The sequence below is a fragment of the Oncorhynchus masou genome, chromosome 15 (genome assembly GCF_036934945.1).
Source record: "Oncorhynchus masou masou isolate Uvic2021 chromosome 15, UVic_Omas_1.1, whole genome shotgun sequence".
Classification (NCBI taxonomy): domain Eukaryota; kingdom Metazoa; phylum Chordata; class Actinopteri; order Salmoniformes; family Salmonidae; genus Oncorhynchus; species Oncorhynchus masou.
This window is the reverse complement of record NC_088226.1, coordinates 18817874-18825473: the sequence shown is the minus strand read 5'-3', so window position 1 is coordinate 18825473 and position 7600 is coordinate 18817874.

Sequence of the window (7600 nt, the reverse complement as noted above, 5' to 3'; positions counted from 1 at the left end):
AACTGTTGCTCGTGGTAAAGTGGCAGCGCACTCCGAGAATAAATTCTGTTACCTATTATTGAAATGGCTGGTCTCCGTCTATTTTATGCAAACAAGAATCTTACAAATTCTCATAAAATAGATTAAGGGTTTTCAATTAATGAAAGCACATTGGCATAATTAAATTACAGTAACACTGTCTTGGTGTGCTTGGACCATGTTATTTTGTTGGTGGTGTGGACGCCAAGGAACTTGAAGCTCTCAACCTGCTCCACTACATCCCCATCGATGAGAATGGGGGCATGCTCGGTCCTCCTTTTCCTGTAGTCCACAATCATCTCCTTTGTCAAATTGACAAATTTCTTCAGCCTACTGAGGTTGTGTGGGTGGACCATCAGTAATGGTTTCGCCACCCATTGGAGGGTCTGGGACTGTACCATTATTCACATGAATAATTGTACTTCATACAATCAGGCAACTATAGACAGGTAACTTACTAGGAATGGGAGTCCCTGGGAGCAATATTCCCTTCAATATTTGGGGCACTGAGCAAATTGTTGGTCTTTTGAGCGGATACTTGAACTTTGTGCAACTTCTGTACCCTTACATTTTTAGACAGTAGCCAATAGTCTATTGTGGCTATTTGAGCATAATGTAGGCCATGACAGACCAACCCTCTTCATGGAGATCTACTGTCCTGTATGTTTTCAGTCCAGCCCTAATTTAACACACCTGATTCAGCTCGTTAAGGTCTTGTTGAGCAGCCAATTAGTAGAATCAAGGTTAAATTAGGGTTGGACTGAAAACCCATAGGACGGTAGATCTCCAGGAAGAGGGTTGGGCAGCCCTGATCTAGGCCTTCCAGCAAACCAATGGCGCAAATCCCATAACATTTTCACATGGAAATAGATTTTGACTTCTATGATTTTCAATGTAGGCCTAAATTGCATGATACTTTTAAAAACATTTTTACATTATGAAGGGCTTGACATCAATTAATGATTTTTTACTTGGTCTGTAACACCATGGGCCAAATAGGTGACTGTAAATTGCATTGTATTGTGTTGAAGTATGCAAGACACCACTTTAAAAAATGTAATGTAATGATTAATTATTACCATACAGAGAATAAGGCAATGTAGACTACCCCTCTGCCTATAGGCTTATTTGCATATTCGAGCCTTTCTAAAAATAAAACACTGCCCCTTTAATTAAGACATGAGCTTTTTACCTGACTGGCTATTCAAAAACAGATTGCAATGTAGCTTACACATTTTGTGCTCTTGTAGGAAGCAGTAACTCCCCATTGCTGACCTATACTTATCTATTACTAGGCTAATAACTCGCTAATTAGCGAATAATATCAAAAATGTGTACTCGTGGGTGATTGAAAGACCACTAGTGGACCCCCTCCTTAAAATAGAATGCTACTTCGTTGCGCTCTGGCTCTGCCTACAACAAAATCACAGACTCAATCTTGCAAAGTTAGATTTGTTTCGGTTTGTTGCATTGAAAAAAGGCTGATAAAGTTGATTCAAACAGAGAAAAAGGGAAGCTCATCCAGAGGTGGCATGTTAAATGTGCAACCAGAGGGGAAAAAATTATAGACCACCTTTACTCCACACACAGAGACTCGTACAAAGCTCTCCCGCGCTCTCCATTTGGCAAATCTGACCATAATTCTATCCTTCTGATTCCTGATTACAAGCAAAACTGAAAGCAGGAAGCACCAGTGACTCTGTCTATAAGAAAGTGGTCAGATGAAGCAGATGTTAAACTACAGGACGGTTTTGCTAGCACAGACTGGAATATGTTCCGGGATTGTTCTAATGACTTTGAGGATTACACCACATCAGTCGCTGGCTTTACCAATAAGTGCATCGAGGACGTCGTCCCCACAGTGACTGTACGTACATACCCCAACCAGAAGCCATGGATTACAGGCAACATTTGCACTGAGCTAAAGGGTAGTGCTACCTCTTTCAAAGTTTGGGACTCTAACCTGGAAGCTTATAAGAAATCCCGCTATGCCCTCCGACGAACCATCAAACAGAAAAACCATCAATAAGTGGACTAAGATCGAGAAGTACGACACTGGCTCCGACGCTCGTCGGGTGTGGCAGGGCCTGCTAACTATTACAGACTACAAAGGGAAGCACAGCCGAGAGCTGGCCAGTGTCACGAGCCTACCAGACAAGCTAAATATCTTATATGCTCGCTTTGAGGCAAGTAACACTGAAACAAGCATGAGAGCATCAGCTGTTCCGGACAACTGTGTGATCACGCTCTCCGCAGCCGATGTGAATAAGACCATTAAACAGGTCAACATTCACAAGGCCACAGGGCCAGACGGATTACCAGGACGTGCACTCCGAGCATGCGATGACCAACAGGCAAGTGGCTTCACTGACATTTTCAACCTCTCCATGTCTGAGTCTGTAATAGCAAGATGTTTCAAGCAGACCACCATAGTTCCTGTGCCCAAGAACACTAACTGGATCCTGGACTACCTGACGGGCCACCCCCAGGTGATAAGGCTAGGTAACAACACGTCCGCCACTATGATCCTCAACACGGGGGCCCCTCAGGGGTGCGTGCACAGACCCCTCCTGTACTCCCTGTTCACTCATGACTGCACGGCCAGGCACGACTCCATGATGAGATAGCCTATAGTGAGGAGGTCAGAGACCTGACCATGTGGTGCAAGGACAATAATCTCTCCCTCAACATGATCAAGGCAAAGAAGGTGATTGTGGACTACCTCAAAATGAGGACCGTGCATGCCCCCATTCTCATCGACAGGGATGTAGTGGAGCAGGTTGAGAGCTTCAAGTTCCTTGGCGTCCACATCACCAACAAACTAAGATGGTCCAAGCACACCAAGACAGTCTTGAAGAGGGCACAACAAAACCGATTACCCCTCAGGAGACTGAAAAGATTTGGCATGGGTCCTCAGATCCTCAAAAGGGTTTACAGCTACACCATCGAGAGCATCCTGACGGGTTGCATCACTGCCTGGTATGGCAACTGCTCGGCCTCTGATCGCAAGGCACTACAGAGGGTAATGCGTACGACCCAGTACATCACCGGGGCCAAGCTTCCTGCCATCCAGGACCTCTATACCAGACGGTGTCAGAGGAAGGCTCTAAAAATTGTCAAAGACTCAAGCCACCCTAGTCATAGACTGTTCTCTCTGCTACCACACGGCAAGCGGTACCGCAGCACAAAATCTAGGTCCAAGAGGTTCCTAAATAGCTTCTACCCCCAAGCCATAAGACTCCTGAACAGCTAATCAAAAGGCTACCCAGACTATATGCATTGCTCTTTAATCATTTGTTATGCTTATCTCTTACTTTTTTAGGTAATTTCTTAAAACTGCATTGTTGGTTAAGTAAGGGCTTGTCAGAAAGCATTTCATTGTATTGTATTCGGTACATGTGACAAATACAATTTGATTTGATTTGTTCCCTCTTCACATCCCTGCTTCTTGTGAAAGCTCTGCCGTCTCCAACAGGTCTTCGCAGCTCTCTGGCAATGTTGTGAATCTGTTCAAAATGGTCAATCAAGTCATGGACAACATTAGAAAGCAAGAAATATCTGAATCATCACTCTGAATCATCACTCTGGCTTTCCAGATTGACCAAAGTGCTTACAATAGCTGTAACAACAATGGGAGCACTCGCTGCTTCTTCCCAGAAAACAACAAGGCATGTAAACAGTGAACAGCCTGGAAGCTTTCAATGTTTGTAAATTTATGAGAGGAGTTCATAGGAAACTTAGTCAACCAAAATCACATTCTAACAGCTTGGACGCTTCACACAAGTGTGTTTGCAGGAAATCCTTCCTGAGTACATATATACACTTTTTACCTTTATTTAACTGAGTACACTGTATTGCTCCAGGTAACTTCCATTCTGATGAAACAGAGACTAGAAAAGTAACACGTTTCCTGTTACACATTCAACGTTTATTACTGTTGGAGAAAAAAACACTTTAGTGCAAAATATATGGAATCAACCAATTAACGCAAATAACTGATCAACAATAGTACAATTGTAGAAAATTATTTTCCCCATAGTGTTCACTAACAAAACCTTTCTGTTAATAAGATGACATCACCATTTTAAACAAGGACATGATTGATACACACTAGACCTAAATACAGTCTAAAATCAAAATACAGTATGTTGTCACAAGTACAACATGTTCAATGTCTTACATACTTCAGCTTGAAGAATATATTTCACCATCATTGCTAGACTAAATAAATTGATAACTTTTCTAACTTTCTAGACTTTGTTTTGTGTTAATAAAAACTAGAATATGATCTTCCTAAACTGGTGATGACACGCCTACCAGGAAATGACTCTAGGGGTGACTGTATTGACCAATAACCCTCTCGTGCCGGAGTCTGGTTCGAGCAGTAACACACATGCCTCCAAGGCGACGAGATCAAGTCGCAACTCGGCCATTCGTCTAAAGCCCTTCCTCACTGTTTGTTCTATACATGTCTTCCGACTTCCTATTGTCCTGTAAAAAAACATATAATAATAAATAAAACAAAGGGAAGGAGATCGGAGCTCCTGGTACATAACATATGACCTCTCTGCAAAACCACATACAGTACAAATCTCTTGACACCCACCAGGAAATTACTCTAGGAATAACAGTATCCATCAGTAAACAAACACATACAGCATAAATACATTACAAATAAATAAATAACTGCATATGCAAGCAAATGAATTCAAACACACTAACAAATGATATCCCAGTACTTCATAAATATATATATTTTTAAGTATAAATAAGTATCTCAGAGACTGTCGGGGACTTGCCACTCTCTGGCAGCTATCGGTGTTGCTTTATCTCAAGGAAAGTCTGAGAAAGCAATCAGAGGTGTTGATGAGTGGCAGAACAAGCTAAGAACAAAACCCTCATGGGGAGAAAGAGATGAAGAAAAGCAGGCACTCAGTCCTTGACCAGTTGCTATTGTCCTAATTGATGGGGAACAGATAGAGCAAGGCTTGAACCAGCTACCTGCAGTTATACTATGAGGTACAGACCTTGGCAGATATAGGGACGCTACGCAATTGGTTTTGGTGCCATCCCCTATCTCAGATAAATAAAGTGCTCCATTTGCTTCATGTTTTCAAATGTCCCGTTTGACCTTGATGGACAGATTAGATAGAAAGACTGAAGCAGGCTCGAACAGAAATGAAACATGTTTCAGCAAGACTACATCACTACGCAGTTGCTTTAGAAGTCCAATAGGCTTCTGGCACGGACGACACCCCTCCGGTCCCCCATCCATGTCTGCACAGGTTTTGCTGCTGCTGTAGAGTACAGTTCAGCCCCTCTATCCTGGCCTGGAAGTCAGGTGGTCGACGTTGCGCAGGCTGCGTTTTAGGTTCTGTGTGAAGTCACGGAGCTGCAGCAGGGTAAAGTGAGTTGCACCCTGAACCTCGTAGTCCCCTGGGAGGCGTGAGGCCAGTCCCGAGGCCTCGTACTGGGCCACACTGCTCATCTGGCCAGGATCCTGCATCTGAACAACACAAAAACATACATATACAGAAGGTTATTAACCTAAAGGAACATCTCAAGTGTGATTTATGATTGTAGGACCTCTATGATCTTGTGCCAGTGTGCATGCATGTGTCTACTTCTTATTACTTAGTGAGTTTGTGTGTGTGTGTGTCAGTCTCACCTCGTTGACCTGGGCCAGCAGGTCCCTGATGTCAGCCAGGAGTCCTGTCACCTTGTCAGTGGTCACACGCTCCTTCAGCTCACCCAGCACATCCTGATACAGCTGCAGCCCCGCAGACATACTGCTCAGATTCATCTCCTGTAGGCGGAAGCACACAGCTGGTCAGACAACTAACCAGTATGCTAGGACACAACCCAGTCAAATCAAATCAAAGTTTATTTGTCACGTGCGCCGAATACAACAGGTATTCCTCTTCCCGAAGTCGGATGGAAAGCAGTTGGATTTGAAAGAGCAACAGGAGGGAGAGAGATGGAAGAGGATGAAGATTCAGTAGTCCAGCCAAAGAAAAACAGGATTGGCAGTGGAAAGACAACCTGGTCTCAGAACCTTTTGTCTTATTCTGTAAGACACTCCATTTAGTTTGATATGTTAAGTTTGGTATGGTTACATAAGACAGATGTTTACTTAGTAGGGTGGTTGGTCGGGGGTATAATGCAAATGTCTAACAACCCAAAGGTTGTGAATTCGAATCTCATCATGGACAACCTTAGCATTTTAGCTAATTTGCAACTTTTCAACAATGTACTATTTTGAGCTACTTTGCAACTACTGAGCATTTTAGGTAACCCTTCCCCTAACCATAACCTTAACCCTTTTAGCTAACCTTTCACCTAACCCTAACCTTAACCATTTTTGCTAAACCTTCCCCTAACCCTAATCTTGACCCTTTATCCTACCTCCTAAACTTAACCTTAACCTTACCCCTAATCCCTAGCCTAGCTAATATTAGCAAGCTAGAATTTGTAACATATCATACATTTTGTAAATGTGTAACATACTGTGCAAATTCGTAACATATAACATGAATTGTAATTTCTAACATATCATACGAAATGGGTGATTGACATCCACAAATGTACAGTCGTAGCCAAAATTAATTCTCACAAAGTCTGCTGCCTCAGTTTGTATGATTGCAATTTGCATAAACTCCAGAATGTTATGAAGAGTGATCTGATGAATTGCAATTAATTGCAAAGTCCCTCTTTGCCATGCAAATGAACTGAAGCCCAAAAAACATTTCCACTGCATTTCAACCCTGCCACAAAAGGACCAGCTGACATCATGTCAGTGATGCTCTCTTTAACGAGGACAAGGCTGGAGATCACTCTGTCATGCTGATTGAGTTCAAATAACAGACTGGAAGCTCAAAAGAAGGGTGATGCTTGGAATCATTGTTCTTCCTCTGTCAATCATGGTTACCTGCAAGGAAGCATGTACCGTCATCATTGCTTTGCACAAAAAGGGCTTCACAGGCAAGGATATTGCTGCCAGTAAGATTGCACCTAAATCAACCACTTATCGGACCATCAAGAACTTCAAGGAGATGCTGTTCAATTGTTGTGAAGAAGGCTTCAGGGCGCCCAAGAAGGTCCAGCAAGCGCCAGGACCGTCTCCTAAAGTTGATTCAGCTGCGGGATCGGTGCACCACCAGTACAGAGCTTGCTCAGGAATGGCAGCAGGCAGGTGTGAGTGCATCTGCATGCACAGTGAGGCGAAGACTTTTGGAGGATGGCCTGGTGTCAAGAAGGGCCGCAAAGAAGCCACTTCTCTCCAGGATAAACATCAGGGACAGACTTATATTCTGCAAAAGGTACAGGGATTGGACTGCTGAGGACTGGGGTAGTCATTTTCTATGATGAATCCCCTTTCCGATTGTTTGGGGCATCCGGAGACCGGAGACCAGAGACCTTTCCGATTGTAAAGCATCCTGAGACCATTCATGTGTGGGGTTGCTTCTCAGCCAAGGGAGTGGGCTCACTCACAATTTTGCCTAAGAACACAGCCATGAATAAAGAATGGTACCAACACATCCTTCGAGAGCAACTCCTCCCAACTATCTTGGAACAGTTTGGT